Source organism: Cryptotermes secundus, unplaced genomic scaffold (genome assembly GCF_002891405.2).
Source record: "Cryptotermes secundus unplaced genomic scaffold, Csec_1.0 scaffold625, whole genome shotgun sequence".
Classification (NCBI taxonomy): domain Eukaryota; kingdom Metazoa; phylum Arthropoda; class Insecta; order Blattodea; family Kalotermitidae; genus Cryptotermes; species Cryptotermes secundus.
Genome location: NW_019738969.1, coordinates 155,013 through 175,136, shown reverse-complemented (window position 1 = coordinate 175,136; position 20,124 = coordinate 155,013). Strand labels below are relative to the sequence as shown.

The 20,124-nt window shown below is 37.2% G+C and overlaps 1 long non-coding RNA gene across 1 annotated transcript; it reads right to left on the bottom strand.

Moving 5' to 3' along the window:
* Nucleotides 1-11,315: 11,315 nt before the first annotated feature.
* LOC111871513 lies at nucleotides 11,316-16,739 on the bottom strand. Its single transcript, XR_002844035.2, has 3 exons — nucleotides 16,541-16,739; nucleotides 16,215-16,245; nucleotides 11,316-15,119 (listed from the first exon to the last, which is right to left on the bottom strand). It is a non-coding gene; the product is annotated as an uncharacterized LOC111871513 (long non-coding RNA).
* Between the last annotated feature and the right edge of the window lie 3,385 nt (nucleotides 16,740-20,124).

Genomic DNA, 20,124 nt, shown 5'->3' with positions numbered 1-20,124 from the left:
ATTAATTCTTTAATCCGGCTGGACACATACATCTCTGTCGACAGTTGCCAACATAATAGCTTATCCTGACCAGGGGGATGCAACGCAATGCTATTGGCGGGCAACATAACCGCCGTGACGTCATGAAGCATCACTGCTGCCACTCTTCACAAAAAATGGCTGCCGCCAGTGCCGAGGGCTCGGTCGGTAAGAATGTATGCTATCATACCACCTGCCCTGTCGGTAAGAAAGTATGCCATTATACCACCAGCATTTTTTTTAANAAATATCCATTGCATTTCAGTAAGGGGGTGTTGAATTGATGTAAATGAAATGTTCTTATTTTACAGGCACTGGTGAGAAACTTTCTCCCGATAAATAATGTTGCAACCTGATATCTTGTACTGCAGAGGTTCCTACTCTGTTGTGTGTTTTCTGTTTTCGAACCGAGTTTAATATCACTTCGCTCAAAACCATCTGGAGGGAATGAGTTAAATTATATCAAACTCAGTTCAAAAACAGAAAACACACAACAGAATAAGAACCTCTGCAGTACAAGATATCAGGTTGCAACATTATTTATCGGGAGAAAGTTTCTCACCAGTGCCTGTAAAATAAGAACATTTCATTTACATCAATTCAACACCCCCTTACTGAAATGCAATGGATATTTGAACTATAACATATATAGAATACTTGTGTTTAGGAAAGCTGACGGTGGGTAAACTTGAAAGAAAATTCTGTTTCCATCAGAGATACTTGTATTCAACTTCATAACTTTGCTTACAACTTATGATTGAAAGCTATATAAAACATAGCTTTTCAGTTACATTAATGTGTTATAAATCATGTATAGGGAGTAATAATACTGAGGTTTCCATTGGTTATTAAATATAGTAGTATAACGAAACTCGAAAATCTGATGTACACTTTTGTTAACAAGATCAAGATTGCATTTGTTAATGTATGAAAAGCAATAAAATAACTGCAGAACTCTGACAAACATCACGATCTGGAACATGCTCATGTTTCCAAATTCAATACTAAACATAATAATGTGGCCAAAATAATAAATTAACTGAACAAATACGTGTATAATGAATGTTGTATTTTAGCGTTCTGTTGCACTGATTCGTATCCATAATGTGTGTATATTAACCGTCTTTTACACACACATACGTCCAGCAATACAATGCATGCAGCCACATAAGAAAGACGAAGTATATACACAATTAAAACATAAGGACTCCCATAGCAGATGAATGGCATTACACATGAGTTTGATATATGACATGTAAGATGATAGATCTTAACAAGTTTTAATATATAAATTTTATTACTGAACAACGACGAACACACATTTTATATCATTTTATAAATGGACACTTAATGGCAGGCAGTGTAATGGTTTAACGTGACTGATACACCTGAGGATGGCAGAATGATGCTGAAACATGTACTGTGAAGTGATAACTGAAATTGTATGCACTAAAAGACGGTTAATATATACACATTATAAATATAATGAACCTTGAAAGTCTGATATATAAAAGTAAAGTAAGTAAAGTAAAGCTATCCCTGTAACAGGCCGTGAAGGCTCATAGGGTTGTGAGACGTTCATAAGTTCAATGCTGAACACAATAATATGGCCAACATAATGAAATTACTGAAGCAATATAATGAAACTTGGAAATCTTAAATATGTAAATGTTCACAAGTTCAATATTCATCACAATAATATGGCCAACATAATAAAATAACTGGAGGAATATAATGAACCTTAAAAATCTGATGTTTATATATTTATGTTCATAAGATCAATGCTGAACACAATAATGACCAAAATAATGCAATTAGATGAATAAAATATGTAGAAACTAATAAGTAAAACTTCCTACCTAGGAAGTAGTTAATAAATTTAATTACAAAATATACACTGACTCCTGACATTGATTCTGCTCCTCAGCGTTTCACGCTGAAACAGGCAACCTGAAGATTGCAAGTCAATTATAAAGTAATGCCACTTCACTCTTACCCACATATAAACACGAACCATTTGAGTCAGAAAACAATTTCCCACACAGTTCTTGATTGTAATATAATTATTTTCAGATAGAGGGCAGAATGAACTCTTGACTATCTTCTGAGAATGATGTTCTAATATACTTGAAAGAAGGAAACAGGTCTCCAAAGCAAGAAAGAGATGGAGCTCAAGTTCAGAATAGGTTTCTTGTATGTAATCCAACTATAGGTGACAATGTTATCAACAAATTACTCAAAACCAGAGGTTTGACACAAGAGCATGTGAAGGCATGGCAGTTGCTTGTCACCAGGGTTACTTTCTCCAACTTATGAAACAACTACTGATGCTCATGTGAGCAATTGGAATATATTATTCCAGTAATTCAATAACTGCTCACTGCCAATTTCCAGGGCTGGAATGGGCAGGATATTACAAGGCAAAGATGAAGACGCATTACTTTCCTAATGACTTACTGATGTGTCAGTATCTTTATCTTCCTCTTTGGGGCCCTTTGCCTGGCTGATTCAGTCATCAACCTGTTTGTTCGCTTACACTACCAAGGAATGTAAATTCTTGTGAGACATCTCACAATACCATCTACTATTCATTGGTAGTGAAGTGAACAACCAGTACACCTAGTCCACTCCAAGTCAATGGTGCTATTAATGGCAGCTGTGATATGCTGCAATATGAATTGAATTGCCTACCATCATAGATTATATTAGAGTTACAGCATACCAACAGTCTCCACACCAACGTCTCAGAAATATATGAAGACAGTGGCTGATAGCAGCACTTCAGATGTCACGCATGTCTTGTGTGCATCACAGCTGACACCACGAAGCACCTGTCTGGCAATGGAACCACTGACATAGGCTACTGAGAACACTTTCATGTCACCTGCATGTACTGCAGCAACCATGTCCTTCTGTACTTGTTGAGTAACATGGAAACTCAGGAACTTCATCAGGGGTTTCCTTGCCACAACTTGTGGACGGATTTGGTGAAGAAGCATCTGGTGCCCTGAACAATGACTGTAGGTTACACACAACAGTACCACCATCATCCTCACAACTAGTTCCACACAGACCTCCGATAGCAAGTGCACTGATGATGTTAGTCTTCAGGGCATCTACAAACTGTCCCAGAGTTGGATTATTGTTCAAACCAGACTACGAACAAATAGCTTCAAATGTGTTCACAAGGTGATCATCAAATAGCTGTTGCCACCACAGCACCCCACCGAAGGAACATTAAAAAGGAAATCAGTGGGCTTCCTTACATGATGGACTTCTTCAGATTTGAAAATAACACACTTTACTTCAAAGGGACTGCCATTATAAAGATTTTGTATATTTCATTAAATTATTCCTCATAGCAGTTGTCACCACCTTATTCTCTTATAAATCATATTACTGATAGTGTGATCTGCTTTTCAAACATTTTTAATTACCCTAAAACATATGACATATCCTACATAACTCGTGTATTGATAAGTTTGTATTGTAGCATCCTGTTGCACTCTTCCATTTTATTATAAATCTTATTTTACAGTCTTATGTGAAACGATTTATTAACTTTAGGTTTAAAATTTGAAACTTAAAAAGTTGCACATAAGACAGTAAAATAAGATTTATAATAAAATTGTATATTGGTGTACAGTTTCATAAGTAATGAATGATGACAATGACATTTGTTTGATCACAACTGGGTTCTTGGGACAATTACTTAAAAAATTAGCTCTCATTATTCTCGCTAGCCACTTCTCTCATAACAGAACATAATTCATAGTATAGAGTTCAGTGGTCCTTACCTGTAGCCAGTACAGTGTTGTGGCCTGCTGCAATGATTGATATGCCTGAGTTCCACATCAGAAGCATTTATATTTACAGGGCTTAGGAGAAACGAGCTTTCTTTCACTGCAAAAGTTGGTAGCTGCTGTTGGTAATGGTTGCACTGCAAACATTTTAAAGAAAGTGGAAGAACCATGTGCATGGGTAGGAATATGTGTTACAGGGGATGGCACCAGTGACTTGTAGGTGGTGGGAAATACAACATGAGTACAGTCTTCGTGAGGCAAGGGATTCAAGTTGTAGTGAAATCACTTTCCAGGAAATGTTTGCTGCACAAATATTTATTGTGCAGCATTCTAGCAGAATCAAGAGTGAAGGATATTCCAACTTTTCCTGCCCATACCGCAGCCCCGTGAAAGTAGAACAAATAGTCTCAAAACCTAGAAATAATTCTTCAGTAAACATTACAGACTTGGTACACATTCTAAAATTTTGGGCTTTGTTGAATAAATTGAACACAGACATACACTAAACTTTATTTATTCAATGGATGAAGCAACACATGATAAAGTAATTACACCTGAATTAAAACAGACATACCATGCTGGATCCCTTTGAAAACTGAAGAATCTCATGCCTTGCATACTGGATGACAAGCATCCAGCAGCTGCAGCACACGTCTTCGTTTTCATGTTTATACTGCAAGAAGCAATACAAAAATTATAACTCCTTCACATTCAACAGACAATCTTTGTGATAAACCGAAAGTTGCAGAACTTATCATAAAAAAAATATCAGTTAGATGACATTTCATGATAATCTCATAAATTTTAGGCTTGAAAGAATTCTATGTATTTCTAATTCCATTTGTGGTAGTAAGCATAATATTCATATACACAAATAATATGTTTAACATGGAGCTATAATTTCATTTGCAAATGTCTACTTTCATTTTGCAACCACATCAAATCAAAATTCATACTTACCAATTTGCATATAATGCACCACCATAACCGCATATAATCGTGGGTATTCAAATTGGTTTGTTTAGGCTCTCTGATTGGTCGAGATCTGCGTGAAGTTTCTTCCGTCATTCAGAGAGGCAGTAGTTATCGTGTTTCCCTTTTTCCTATCTCAGTTGCACACCCCTTGTCTTGTGTATTAATAGCTCAAGGATGTGCTCCCTGTATTGTGCAATTGAATGACTGAGAAAGGAGGTTGAGTGCATTTGCCCGGCTTTTGTGGGACTCAGTTGCTAGGGCTAGCTACAGATAACAGAGACAGCGTCGCTGTGAATGAAAGAGGACAATTCACAGAAGGGAAGCTAGACTTAGGAAGTTTCAAACACGGAAGGAAGCGACCAAAATGCCCGTCTAGAAAAGGTGTAATGGTGTAAATGAGCTGTCTTAAGAAGAAGTTCTTTGAATCTCTGGAAAGTGAGGTAGCCTGACTGTCTGATGAAAACACCAGACTTAAATGGAGTATGGAAGGTCAGTCTTCAGTTGTGTGCTCATTAAGAAAATAAGTTAATTATTTGAAGGGGGTGTTAGCAAACAACAAGGATATTAGTATGCTGATAAGGTCCATACATAATACAGGGCTACCAATAACATCCCCCTTAAGAAAGCAGTCTCCAAGTAATTAACTGCAGTCACCTGCAGATCACAATTTTGTACGTACAAGAAGTGACAGTATTGCCACAAGTTTTAATGGTTTGTTTGATAAAGACAGTGCAACTCTTGCTTCAGATGATGAAAAACAAGTAATCAAGTAATTAAATGCCAGCTAAAGCAATTCAATTACAAAACTGTCTGACCTTGATAGTCAACAGTACTAATAAATATTTTACCAATTTTAATTACGATAGTACTATTCACAAGAAATTTGAAGTCCACTGCTCATTCATGACATTGGCTACACTGTGGAAAACATAACTGTGTGAAGGACCTGGTGAATATTAATTAAATTCAATCAGTTCACCCATTTTCTTGTCCTGTTCTGGCATCTACCTGCAAGAAAAGGATAGGCAATATTGGCAAAACCTAAGAACATCTCATAAACACAGGACTGGTATCAATATCTCTGTATGCTGACCATCTACTTGCAATTTAAATGCTGTTATAAAATACACATATTAGCTTTGTATAGCATTACTAATCTCCCAGAAATAATTCTTTCTTATATGGCATATATATTTCCAGCATCTTAAATGTCCATATTATATCAGACTTTCATTACATGTGTAAATTAATAAGTCACACATTATAAGTTTAAAAGTGTACCAACCATTAACATTTTCAGTACTTCGGTATTTTGTCTTGTCGTTTCACTGCCCACCACAACACAACTGGAAAGAGAATACAATTACACATTAATGCTGACATTATGTAACAGGATTCTATTTACCAATCACAATCACAAAGCAACAAAATTCAACTAGTCTAATATACATAAGAAATAATAATAGGCACCAATCTCTTTCTTTAGGTACACAGGATTCAAAAGTCATAAAGTACCCCTAACTTCTCCACTCACTTATCTCACACATAACTACTGATGCCAGTTATACTTATTATTGTTTACACTTGTAAATTATGTTCAAAAAGCATAAATCTGACTGTATGCTGCTACAGACAAACTATAGTTCTCATTTTGGACTTATTGTACAATCAAATTACATGTTTACAAATATGTTTTCGCACCCTAGGCATACTTCACTTGGAAGGTGGAACTGCAAGCCTTCCATTACACTGAAGTCTTTAAACGGGCCTGAAAAATTAATTTTAAACTCACAGTACCTTGATCTTAAATAAACTTAAAAAAAAATTAATATTTCATGCAGTCATATTTAATGCATAACCAAGGAGGCATCATACTGACCATTTCTAACAATTACACTCAATGACTCCCTTTACTTTACTGCATCCATGTCTTCTCATGTTGACAGTGCATTGCTGCTGCAACGGCTACAAAATTCCAATGATACCCTCCTCTTGGAAACATGCAAGCATACACCAGCATCCATCAGCAGCTCATCACCTGTTGCACATCAAGCCACTGGTGAATTAGTGGCTGTAGGCTGGACCAAATAACAACCAGAAAATTCAGTATCATGAGGATCTATCTCAGAGGGAGACAGGAGTGGCAGATCTAAAGTATCATCAGGAGGCACTGAAAAAAAGAATGGGATACATGATGTAAAAATTCGGTGTCATAATACCAACCTGTTGTTTTTCATCATCTGAAGCAAGAGTTGCACTGTCTTTATCAAACAAACCATTAAAACTTGTGGCAATACTGTCACTTCTTGTACGTACAAAATTGTGATCTGCAGGTGACTGCAGTTAATTACTTGGAGACTGCTTTCTTAAGGGGGATGTTATTGGTAGCCCTGTATTATGTATGGACCTTATCAGCATACTAATCTCCTTGTTGTTTGCTAACACCTCCTTCAAATAATTAACTTCTTTTCTTAATGAACACACAACTGAAGACTGACCTTCCATACTCCGTTTAAGTCTGGCGTTTTCATCAGACAGTCGGGCTACCTCACTTTCCAGAGATTCCAAGAACTTCTTCTTCTTAAGACGGCTCATTCACGCCATTATAGCTTTTCTAGACGGGCGCAAAGGGAGCCCTTCAGATACCGACATGGAATGTACGAGATTGACGGGTCAGCATTTCATTCAAAAAAATCCCAAAACCGAAATTTATAAAGTTGGAAGAAGAAGGTTTGTGGTGTGTACACAAAACGGAAAGAGAAAAGAAACCAGATACAGGTGTAAAAACTGCCCAGGGACACAGTCTCTCTGCCTAGACCCTTGTTTTGAGCAATACCACACCAAGGTCAACCACTACACACTGGATATGGAGAGCTGGGAAAAAGAAATAGCTTGACAAAATGTATATAGACATTTATAATAATGAACTGTAAACAATTGTAAATATAATATAATTTTTTGGAATTTTTCAAATAGCGATTTCGTTATTTAAAAATATTTAGGTAAATGTCTGCACAAAACCTTCAATGCTTGCGAAAATAAAGCATCGGGAGGGATTTAAATACCCCCGCATAAATGCACGCTATATGTATGCAACTGAGCAGACGCAAATGGTGCGTCGCACACGCTTGAGGGGTTAAGGTGTTACTTTACCAGTGCAAATCGCCATACCTTATCATGCAATCAACTTTTTTTTCCAATATAAGTCAGATTCAATTTAATTTCACAAATATCTTTAACTTTTAAGTCAGTGGAACCTTGCCTGCTAAAAGCAACAGCTCTCCCTCACTTCGCATAACATGGTACGTATTTTATATATCATTATGTATATCTTAATCCCCTCTGCCACCACATATGGTATTTCACAATTTAATTCCAACTTGTGTCCATGCTGAAAGACTTATTCTAGTGAACCCACTTTACTTACCTGAAAGTGGCTTTTAGATATACAAGCACATTTCATAGTGATGCAAGAAATTCTGTGGGACACTTTGACCCTCATATTAGTGATTTCTGGAATAATGTTCCAGGTTTCAGTCTCTATAAAGCCTTCACTCTGCATGATTTATATATGTAGATTTTCTCTATCAACTGTCCATAGAAGTAAAAGTTGCACACTTTCAAACAGTCAGCTTCATAATATTGTGACATGACAGCTGAAAGCTGGAGTAGAAGGCCCAGAAATGTTGTCCATTGCCAGGTAATTCCCAGTAAACATGTACCCATGGCAACGAAACATGCTCCTGCATCAAAAATATCTTGACCATTAATATGCAACAGCCCATTTAACATGTTGCTTAAAAGTGGAGGACTTCTTTGAAGCCATGTTTCCTATGCTGTTTGTGTGGAATTTATTTAATGAGGACACCAGCCATGTTGACAGTCATGACTCTGGAGTCGATGGCCAGGAGCCAGAGGTTGGAATTGGTGACTAAAGTGTTGAGTTACATTGTTAGACACTGATACAATGAAATGACAAGTGAAAACATAGAAGACTCAGTGTTTGCAGCGGTGATTTTTAAAGTATGGAGATTGGTAACAGTGTTAAAATTATTTGTAGTTAATGAATTTTAAGTATCTGTTAAGTTCAGTTTCCAGTCTGAGCACCTATTCCGCTAACTATCACATGACAATGTTACTTCATGGAGAACACTCCTTAGAGATCACTCTGTCGTTTGTGGTGTTTCCTGAAGAAAATACATGGTAACTCTCTTATTGCAATGAAAAAAAAAAATGGTAAAATTATTCCTGTAAGAGCCCAAGGAGTTCCATAGGTTTATCAGACACTGAGGCTCCCATATCTTCTAGACAGTCAGCTCACAGATGGTGGTGAAGTTGCCGGCCTTGTGCGCCAGCAGCCCTCTATCCACAGGAAGATCCTTAGTACTCATTTCTGTTAGAGACTGAATGGACCCCAGAGCCATAGTGTGGCTGGAAAGATCAGCGATGTTGAAAATCACTCAGCCAGGGTCAAATGGAAGAAATAATGCCATGACTGGACGAGTTGCTGCAATAACAAATTTGCTGTCATGAAAACAAGTGTGTGTGTGTGTGTGTGTTTTTTCCGCTTATTGCAACAGATACTGAAATTGTAGTGAAAGGAAAAGTGTTAGTGATACTTCCAAGAATTCCTTATCTGTTGTTATTTTCTTGACTTATAAGGAATTTTGTACACTGTTGGATATGGCATTTGTTAATGCGTTGTGTTTTGAAACCAACGTGTTGGAAACATAAGGAACTAATATGCGTGGTGTCTGTTGCCGAAGGGAATTCAAAGCATGCACACTCTTACATTTCCAGATGCCATCGTAACTTTACAGTCAGGTACTGTGTGTAAATCCTCTCAAACTTTTGTCTTTGTACTCGTTATATCTTCCGCTTCATATATGAATGCAACACTGCCAACGGAAGCCATACTCGTGTGTATCTGGCATGTCTGGTAGATGAACATGAAACATATGTACTTCCTGCACATTGACACTGTGTTCTCTGAATATTCCAGTTTTTAATCCTCTCTGAAGAATGAAAGTAAACCTCTTTTGCAGGCAAACTCTGGGGGGCAAAGTAATGACTTACTCTTCTTCCCCCCCCCCACCCTCCCCCCCACAAAAAAATAAATAGGATATATCTGTTCTTGAAAAGTATCTCAATGTCCAAGAGTTAAATTTACAAGCTGCATCCTGTCTCCACACTACATTGTCTCTTGTGTCGTATGTAAACGACCAACATTCACGTAAGAGAATACTAAATGTGGTGAATTTCTAGATGCATTTCAATCACTCACTCACTACATTTCTTATAATTACATGAGTATATTTTAATTCCACAGCTTGAATGGTGTTTCTTTGAAGTTTCAGCTAATACTGTGACATGACAAGGAAAGCTTATTTTATTCGAAACAAGGCAGATGTGTTCTCTAATAAACAAAGTAATATAATGACTCCTTCATCTAAGTTTTTCTAGTTGATTTTAATTCTAATAAACAGCATGAACTTATCATGATTGTCTATTTATTTATTTCGTCTCTATATAGATCATTGTTACATGATATAGGACAAGTCAGTTACTATACATTAACTGATTACAATAAGAGAATATAGTTAGAATACTTAAAATTGTTTACAATAGGTTACACTAAGATTTCATATAGTGTGAGGTGGAATCCATATTAGGTCCCCTCGGCACCTCGGCTTCCATATAGTATTCTATTGTACCTGTACTGGTGATAATGCTTATGGAGAATTTGATGGAATGAGGATTGGCAGGGGAACTGAAGTACTTGGGGAAAACCTGCCCCAGTGCCACTTTGTCCATCACAAATCCCACTTTACTAGACCACAGCGGTGGGAAGCCAGCGACTAACCACTTAAGCCATGGCGCGGCCTTTGAGATAATACTTGTGAATTTGGTGATAGCACTGGTATAACGTTTCACTGTAGACTCTACACTGCAACATCTCACTACATCTGTTCTCCCTTCCTGGTGCAGGTTCTTCGCATCTGCAATCTCTCCAGAGTAGCCCATTCAGGTGCATCTCCGACTATGTTATCTTGGTTGCTGGAAGAAAGAAAGGAAAACTGCGCAGTAGGGATTCCCAAAACCGATTATTCATGAATTATGTGATTATAATTGATTAGTGTTTGTCTTACACGAGAGAAGCTCATCCACTTTATAAAAACAATGATCGAGTAGGTAAGTTTTCAGAGCGTTTTTGAACTTATATAGTACCGGTATTTCTTTATATATGGTGGCAGATGATTTAGCAGTTGAAGTCGTACATTGTTAAAGCTGTTCTTGCATATACTTGTATTACATGGGACAATGTGCAAGTCATCTTTTTTCCTTGTGTTGTATGAGTGTAATCCTGAGTTGGTTGTGAAATCATTCAAACTGGATTTTATGTATATTAGAGTTTCGTATATGTACAAAGATGGTAGAGGTAATATATGTAATGATTTGAAAATTTGTTTACAACTAGTCGTTTTTGGGACCTGGGTCATAGTTGTTATAGTTCTCTTCTGTATACGAATATTCCCTTTTGAATATTTTCATTTCTTCCGTTTTCCAGACAATAAACATGTCATGTTGCCACAACTATAAAATGATTTAAAGAAATCAAACGGGTCAAGAGAGCTCAACTGGTTCCCGACTGGGGCAAGGAATATTTCCTTCTGCAGTGTCCAGGCCAGCTGCAGGGATCACCCTGGGTACTGGAGCTCTTTACCTTGTGGTCAAGTGGCCAGGGCATGAAGCTGACAACTCACCTCCATCCAACACATGTCTTTGTTATGCAGTGTTTAAGTGATTAACAACAGGGAAAAATTAAACTTAACCAAAGAAAAGAAACCCCAGGAAAAAATCCCTAATTGTTTCTTGGTCAGTTTAGCCAAAATAAAGCCACTGTGTGCCCACAACAAACCTAGGTCTGCTTGCTAAACAATAAAATTCCTAGCTACTGAACAACATATTCATGACTATAATATTATAGCTAATGAACAGTTTGGATTTAGAAGGCAATCTTCAACAACTATAGCTTCTTATGTGTTAATAAATGAAATATTAGAAGCATTAAATAAGTGGGAAATTGTAGGTGGAATCTTTTGTGACTTAAAGAAGACATCTGACAGTGTCAACCGTGAGATTTTATTGAAGAAACTTCAATTTTATGGAATACGAGGCAAATTTCTCGACCTGATCACATCCTATTTATCAGACAGAAAACAGAGAGTATTAATAGCCAGCACTGACTTTGATCATGCTGCTAGATCTAACTGGGATACTGTAAGATACGGAGTCCCACAAGGGTCCGTCCTTGGTCCGCTTCTTTTTCTTTTTTATGTAAATGATCTCCCCACAATTTTCAATGATTCAGTTAAATCAGTATTGTATGCAGATGATACAAGCTTAGTCATTAGCAGTTCGAATAATAGCCAGTATAGTAAAGATGTTAAAACCTCTTTCACTTGTCTTAATGAGTGGTTTAGTACAAACAGGTTGACCTTAAATTTGAATAAAACTAAACATGTTCAATTTGAGGCAAAGCCTAGAACGAATAATGTAACTTCTATTCGATATTGTAATAATGAGATTTTAAATGATATAAACATGAAATTTTTGGGGATTGTTATAGAAAGATCGTGCACTTGGAAAGCTCATATAACTCAGCTTAGGCCTAAATTATGTAAGGCTTGTTATTCAATGAGGGTGATTAAACCCATCTTGCCCATTGAGACATTAAAAATGGTGTATTATTCCTACTTTCATTCACTATTGAGCTATGGAATTATTTTTGGGGGTAATTCACCCCTTAGTGTGCATATTTTTAGAATTCAAAAGAGTATAATCAGAGTCATGAGTGGGTTGAGACCTAGAGACTCTTGTAGAGAGGCATTTAGGGAATGGGGAATATTGCCGTTGCAGTCGCAATATATTTTCTCATTATTGATGTTTGTTGTGAATAATATGGGCTTGTATCATAAGTCAACGCAAATTCATGGCCTGAAAATGAGGCGTAATTTTGATCTCTATTGTCCTCAGGCAAATTTAACAATTTACCAGAAAGGTCCTTATTATTCTGGCATTAAACTTTTTAACCATCTTCCATTGAAGATTAAAGAATTGGTCTGTGATATTAAGCAATTTAGAGTGGCTTTACATGCCTTTTTACATCGTAAATCTTATTATACTTTGGATGAATATTTTAACTAGGATTGTTATTGAGTGTTTATGTTATTTATTTATATTTAAATTATAATGTAATTATATTGTAAATGTGATGTAATTGTAGTACATATAAGGGTATTAAGTTAATATCATGTTAATATTGTTGTATATATATTATCTAGTGACTACCTGCTACTTAGCAGGCCTGTTGTGAGACCGGTTCGGTATCCAAGGGCTTCGGCCATGTAAGGATGTGTTGGAGCGTGCAAATAAATACAATACAATACAACACAGAATTCATACATGTGACCATTATACCTATATCTTACAACATGAATGCATTTCAAATAATCATTTAATTACTGAAGCAGACAAATCAGCAGCAGCTTTCGAAATTCTAGTTTGCAATGTTCCCAATGCAACACAGTGGTTCTGTGTACGTAACAATTCTCATTCTGATAAGCAACAGTTCTCAAAGCCCCCATCTCAGCCTCCTGTCCAGTCTGTACTGGAGATAAATCAGGAGGGGAGTGAAAGTGACCACACACATCCATCTAGTGCCATGGTCAAGAATGGTGGAACTAGACTCCATGCCCCCATAGGTTTCTGTGGCACAGTGCTTAACTGATCAAGTATATGGACAACATTTTTCTTAAGTCATGCAACTGACACATCTGAGTGTTCCTGCAAGAAGGTTCTGCCTGAAATAATACATATATATGATAAGAAATGGCAGACTTGCAATAAAATAACCTGATTCTGAGAGCAAAAATAGAATTATAAAGTTTGTGACTATGGTGTATTAACAGAGTTATTAATATTTTGAACATTATCCATTGTCCTGGTTTTCTTTTACAGCAATGGATCAGAGACTGCATGCTGCCTCCATGCTGAGATAATTATTTTATTTAAAACACAGTTTCGGAGACTAGACTCTTCCTCAGTTCTCCTCCCACAGATGGGTTATGAACATTTGGCTCATATCCCTGCCTTGTGTTCGCCCTAGTACCTGGACACAGGAGCTAGATTTAGGCCTATCTGAGGATTGAGGCAGATTCCAGTGTCCAAAATATTGTTTTAAATAAAAAAAGCACTATGATGGATAGTGTCCACAAAGCCCAGTTTTTACTGTTATTTTATTGGGTTCATTATCCATACATACTAAGTGGGTTTCCAGTTATTGCATCAGATACTCAAACTCTAGTGAAGGGAAAGAGTGTGTGAGTAATACTTCCGATTATTCCTTATCTGATTTCATCTTCTTAATTTACAACAAATTTTGTGCACTGTTGAAGACTGCATTTCTTAATGCACCTTGTTTTGAAACTGACATGTTAGATGAGGAAGTTCAAAGCAAGCACACCTGTGCACTCCTAATGCTATCGTAACATTACATTCATGTAATTTGCTCTTAAACAATTTGGGTAAATCCCCTCAGACTTTTGCCTTTGTAGGCGGTATACATTCTACTTCTGATACGAATGTAACGCTGCCAACCAAAGCTATACTCATGTGTATCTGGCACATCTGGTAGCTCAACACCAAACATACATACATACTGCCTGCCATTTCTTCCTTCACGCTGACACTGAGTACACTCATACTGGGTCCTCTGAATATTCCTGCTTTTTAATCTCTCTTAAGAGTGGAAGTTGATGTACTAATAAACCACTTCTGCGGGTGAAGCTGACCGCTTGACTCCATCTAGTGCTCAGGTCAAGAATGGTGGAAATATACCTCCACTCCCCTCATATGTCTTTATGTCACAGTGCTTAACTAATTAAGCACAGGGCAACATTTCTTTTAATCATGCAACTTCCAACTAGTTCTGACATATGTCAGTGTTCTAGAAAAAGAACAGACTATTGGTTTCTGTTTACATAACTAGATATTTACAACTTCAAATCATATAATAAATAACTCAACTGTCTCCCACAGAAGGTCTTTGTCAGTATATAAGACCAGGACATCATAATCCTTATGATCCCTTTTATCATTTAGCGGTAAATTTGAATGTGCACTACTGGTGCTATTACCAAGCAATCAAACAGATTCTTGAGCATCTTCCACCCACAACAGTCTCGCTCTCTTGGAAGCAGGGTGACGTCCATCATGATCCTCCTTTCTTTAACGCCATTGTTGTTGATCCGTACTGGAATGCTGCCAAAAACGTACAATAAGAAATGGCAAATCTATAATAAAATATCATGATAAATGTCTTGTTTGCTGCACCTTAGCTGGCAATGAACTATGTAACAACATAAATATGTTTAACAGTTATGGCTTGAATGTTTATCTTCTGGCTAGTTTGCTTAACATGTAGTTACAGTATTTTATTACAGTTAGTGTTATTATAAAATTAAGCTCTTCTGGCATCTGATATTTAGTAGGATATCCTATATGTATATTTTTGCCCTATATCTGTGTGCCATTCCCTTCCCTTTTCGGCATATCTCTATATTTTTAAAAATTAGAATTAGGCCTGAGATCAACTTGCTGCACATGTCTTTTAATCGCTCTTAACAATTGTTGAACGCCTTTACCAGCCTTCATGAAACTCGGGACGTCATCACTACTGAGCACTTCGTAAATCCTTCTCATCAGTAATACCAACACTGAAGGCTCTCACATCGTTGAGGTAGTAACCTTAATATGACTTGAGTGCCTGAACCAACTGTCATTAAATTTGGCTCTGGCAACAAGTTTCTGCTTTGAATTGTATTACTCAAATTGTAATGAAATGAAACCAGTCAATCAGATCCCAGAACCTTGCCCTTTTACTTTTCTTTGTCGAGCTATTTCATGTGCATTTTGGTTAATCTAGGAAGTGTATTTAGATCTCATATTTATTTTATTTATTTATTTCGTCTCTATAGATAATTGTTACATGACATAGGGCAAGTCAGTTACTGTACATTGGTTGATTACAATAAGAGCATGAAATTCTACTACTTACATACATACATACATACATACATACATAGCTACATGGTTTCACAGATCCTTTGTCTGGATACCGGACTGGATATTGACCTCGTCACAGCCAAACTGACAACTTACTTACAACTGTTTACAATAGATTACAGTAATTATAAGAGTTCGTATAGTGTAATGTGGAATCCATATTAGATTCCCTCGGCACGTCGGCTTCCATATGTCCTATTGTACCTGTACTGGTGATAATGCTTATGGAGAATGTGACTGATAATAATTCTGCACGGTAGGCAAAATTAAAGCTTAACAGATATAACTTACCTTGTAAGATTTGAGGCTTTCACGGCGGTGACTATGAAGAAAGCAGTCTTCTGGGATTTGGCACCGTGTATATGTGGTGTTAACCGACGTTTCGGAGGAACGTATCGCCTCCATCTTCAGGGTAGAAGAAAAAATATAAGAAATCTGCAAGCGAAGAGGCCGTGAGAAACCGTGCTTTTACCGTTTCTCACGGTCTCTTCGCTTGCAGATTTCTTATATTTTTTCTTCTACCCTGAAGATGGAGGCGACACGTTCCTCCGAAACGTCTGGTAACACCACATATACACGGTGCCAAATCCCAGAAGACTGCTTTCTTCATAACCTACCTTGTTTAACAGTACGAGAACAAAAATATACTGCTGATAACACACAGACAACTTCCAATACGACCGCGAGTGCTTTGCTTCTTTACGTTCTTTACTATTCCGTGAATGTAATTAATATGTGATGCGTTATTTCAGCTGTCCTATGCAGGTTGGTAGATTTGGTAGCTGTTGGTAGCATTGTCAGCTTTGAATTGATGGCTATTGGAGCCATTGGAGCTATTGGAGGTATTCAATTCAAGTAGGTGGATATTCATCCGCTAAGAAAACCGTTAGATATGCGTAATAATTTAATCACGTTTTTCCTCTACATTATCTTATGGCCTCAGAAAATAAAACTATAAGGCTTAACATGGAAGGAAATTATCACAGGTTGTATATATCAATATATGAAGCAACATAATTGAAATGACTAGGTTCTTTCTTCCTTGGCGTAGGAACATTGGAGACCGTTGGAGACTGTGGGATGACCGGACCGACCGGGCCGAAATAGAAGCCATTGTGGAGGTGAAGGTGTGTGGTTGTGTGGTTACCGTGAATTGTTACATTACAAGCTACGATGGATGCCGTCAACCGTCTTCCACTTGAAGATCAGATAGATGACATTTCGGCCTGGATAAATGTCTTGAGAGACAAAAGGAGAACTTTTAGAAGAGGCAGGAGGAAAGATTTAAGGGTGCAGGCCATTTTAACCTGTACGCTGAGAAAGGCAATATCCCTGAGAATGAAAATGCGAGACGAACTACTATGGCAGCTTTTGGAATAGGAAGTAAGTAAATCTGATTGCAATAACGTGTGCATTGCCACTTCTAGTAACAAACTATCAAACCAGTGGGATGAAATAACGCGAAGATGTAAACAGTTTGAATAGGTTGATATGTTTGCTGAATTAAGGGAAGAATCCTGTACAAAAATGAACCATGTTCTCATTAGTTTGACGTGTTTTCTTGACTGTGATATTATACAGGTATTCTGTTTTTCATTTCAGTCTCCCGGTTTGAGATGGCATGCCTGCCTATCGTCGACGTTTGGACCGAGGTGGCAAGCCATGATAAGAGAGACCTGAGGGAGAAGTCTGCATTGTAACCTTTGAATCTACAGTGGTTACAGTGTAGATAGTTCGGCCATGGTAGCCCGTGCATCTAAGAAATACTGTTTTTTCAGGCAAGGGTAACCTCATGACTTTTAAGACTGAGTATTTTGTCATAAAAAGTTTTAGTTGGACATTGTTATCTCAAGTCTGGTACTCAGTCACACATCTATGCATTGATCAATTTCCTTAGTTGGATTTCTGATGTCAGTTCTTTATAGTCTCACATGCAAACTATGTTGTACAAAATTTATTAAAAGTTTAAAGATCCATCACTACATTTTTCGGCCAGTATGGTCAGGCATTAAACGTATTGGCCACAGAAGCTGCTGTCTTCTGTGGTTGCTTTGTTAATGTATAAATTCTCTCTATCTTCATATGTATATTTAACGTGTACATTTAACTATATGAGTTTATGTGTGTGAAGTTTTTATGTGTTGGGTAGTAAAATTTTAATTTAGTATTCAATGCCATGCCTATTCTGAATGGATCTGTGTAAAGTTCATTACTGTTTGTTTTAATTAATTTTCTCCTTGTTAATAGAATGAAGCTGGTATTTGCAATACTTGCCTTGAACAAGATTTGCTGGTTGTGGGGCAGGTGGGATGTGGGCAGAATAGTTTCTATTTTCAGTTCATGCAGATATTGGCTTCCTGGTGGATACAGGCGTTCAGCCCCTTGAACCTGAACAGAGCGTTTGTATGGAACTTTCCTTGCAGCCTTGATTGGATTGTAGAATTGCTGTGGATAACAGGAAGTGGAATGGCGGAAGGGATTAACAGCAGAGTTTGCCGTTAATAACATCACTTCTTTGGTAACAAGTTTTCTTACATAAGTTTGTAAGGTTATGGTTTTCATTTGCATAGCATAGGAAGTCTTTAATATGTTCCCAGACAGTGGGATGGCATGCCAGTACATGAAACTTTTCAAATGGTGGTTGTAATGGTTCTCTAGAAATTAACGAGATATCAAAATGTCTGTGTATAACACTGTCCCCCAATATTACATTACGTGCAACAAATTATTCCCTTTTCTTCCGCTTACGCTTTTAACACTTTGGCCCTAGATGGCCATCTTCAAGGTGTCTTATTATATTAAAACTGGTACACTTCATTAATATGCACTAAAATCACATGTTGTAGTACACTTAATATAATAAAATAAAATCCATTTAAATTTCCTATTAAAATTTTAATTACTTCTTTGAAATTCTGTTCCACGTCACAAGGGCATTTGTCTACTTGTTTTGAACTATATGTTTATCTCCACACATTGATACACTTGAACTCCATATTTTGAAGATTCTTCTAAGATAATTGTTTTTATATTTTGTTTTGTTACATTCTGAAAGTTATTGTTTGTGTGGAAGGAAAGTTTTGTTTTATACTCTCAGAGCTCAACATTCCGTGGTGACGATTTGTGCCCTTTTTTATCCTACTCAAGAATCTATGGCATTTGCTGACAAGGGATGTGCGTTCTCTGATCAGACTCTGGATGCTGGAAGTCATCTGTTTCTACATGAGGTTTATTTGAGAAACTTCTCTTAACCTTTAAACGCCGGACTTCGAAATAGTGGTAAACTTGAGCTGGCCGGAGTTTATTTAAATGCCCGCTGCTGGTGCTCGTTTAAATGCCCGTTGCTCCCTTGCATTTAAATGTCCGTTCCTGTTAGGCAGTTAATCAATTTTAAGCGTTGTGTTTAAAAATGCAGTATCTAGCACATTTTTATGATAAATGGATGGTATTAACTTTGTTTATATCAGCAAAGAACATAGTGTCGCATATTATAATGGAAGATTTGAAATTTTTAATACAAAGTGTTATACTCTATTTTCAATTTTTTGTGTTTTAATTTTGATGCGTACTGCAAAAATTGTTTCCCAGTTCTTCACAGAGTTGTTCTGCATTATAAATTCATTTCTGTTTGTAACACTTGACAAATTTTAGCTGTCCCTGGTGTCATAAAACAGATGGAAGCAATAAAATCATTTGGCCTTCTGCTAGCACTGCTTACACCCTTCGGATTTTCGAATCTTTGACTGAAGGTCAGAAGAATGAGAGAATGGCTATTCAAGAGAAAGCTAGAGGGGTCCCTTCTTCAGTGTTAAAACCTTCCGTTAGAACTGCAAAAGCTTATTGCTCCCTTTATTTGAGTGGACAGACAGCTGCATTGTGGCTGAGATACAGAGCGCGATCTGTTTTGTGTGCGTTCGTAGTGAAATTGAATACAGTAGTTTTATTTGAAACTGTATATACATCAAGCAGATGTATATACAGTTTCAAATAAAACTACTGTATTCATCAAGCAGCCCCCTCGTTGGTGGCTCCACCTAATCGTGGTGAGGGGGTTTGAGTATGCCAAGGACCCTGAGAGCTATACCAGCGGTAGCGTAGCTACTGGCAGGGCCTCCCTTGCTGGACAGGTCAAAGGGTAGGCATCAGACGAAGAGAGACACCAAAAACTGATGCCGGAAGCAGCGTCATCAGCAGCGACTTG